This window comes from Otolemur garnettii, unplaced genomic scaffold, assembly GCF_000181295.1.
Source record: "Otolemur garnettii isolate 467f Iridium unplaced genomic scaffold, OtoGar3 scaffold00079, whole genome shotgun sequence".
In the NCBI taxonomy this organism is placed as follows: domain Eukaryota; kingdom Metazoa; phylum Chordata; class Mammalia; order Primates; family Galagidae; genus Otolemur; species Otolemur garnettii.
Genome location: NW_003852474.1, coordinates 8687939 through 8689215, shown reverse-complemented (window position 1 = coordinate 8689215; position 1277 = coordinate 8687939).

The following is a 1277-nucleotide window of genomic DNA, read 5'->3' as shown; positions in this document are numbered from 1 at the left end:
GCGCCCCACACGGCCCGCGGCGCCCGGCAGTGGCCCGCAGGGCTGTCATTTAGGGGCGCCGCTGCACAGCGTATAAAACCCGGGAGACCTGCACCCCGTCATTTAATGTCACAGCGCCGCGGTCTCGGCTGCCGGGCTCTAAGAGCTGGCTTGAGCGCCACCGCCACATCTGGCTTTAATCCTCCCCAGCGTGTGCAGAGGCATCTCCGGCTGCCAACAAAGGCCCTGGTGAGCCCTCGGCCTCTGCTTGGGCGTGCGACCCGACCACCCGGGCTGCCCCAGCTCTCACTCGCTGCGCAGTATTAGCCCGACCCCTTTCCCCCTGCAGCGGGTCCGGTTCCCGGGCAGTCCTCCCGGTGACGGGTCCGGCCCTAATCCCGCAATAGTTTCCGAGGCCCCGCGGGTCCAGGCACCTCGCTGACTGTCTGGACAGCCCCAGGACGGGGGCCGTTATCCCCACTTACTGCGGACACCGAGACTCAGTGGGAAGAGCTCACTTAAGCAAGTAGGAAGAAATACAACTACGACTCAAAGATCCCTGTGTGGGTTCTTAACACCCCTGTTTTTTTTCCCCCCGCACCATGCTGTTCTGCCTTTTTCTCTTGTGCTGGTATTGTGCTCTTTCAAAACGTTAGAGGTTAACTTCAGAACCAAAATAGGTAATCACTATACAAAGCTCTGGCCATCTCCCCCTTTTTCTGAGTGTCCATATCTACTGTATTGTTTTTATTAGTATCCATATGACTTGTGCTAACAGTAACTATCCTTGGGCACATTATCTTTTGGATACTTAACTTATACCTGACAACGGTATTAAGATCTTTATTGCATCACGTCATAGTTTAATCCTCATTTTCCACAGGAGAAAGTGAGCTTGGAGAGATAGGGAACTTACCCAAGGTCACACAGCCGATAAGTGGTGACCAGATCTGTTTGATTTCAGATGAACACAATAAGCATGTTATCTTTACTGTTACAATTATCTTTACAATTACTCTGCAAGGTAACATTTACAGTAAGGTGACCAGACATCCCACTTTTGGCTGGACAGTCCTGATTTTTAACAATTTGTCCTGTGTTCCTCGGCGTTTTAAAAAAGTCCCGATTTTTAGAAAGAATGCATGACAAGCTAGGGAACAGCTGGAGAATGGGAAGGGAATATATGGTTTTCAGCTGCTCAAAAGGTTAATGTAACTCCATTTGGGAATGAAGAGGTTAATGTAACTCCATTTGGGAATGAAGAGGTTAATGTAACTCCATTTGGGAATGAAGAGGTT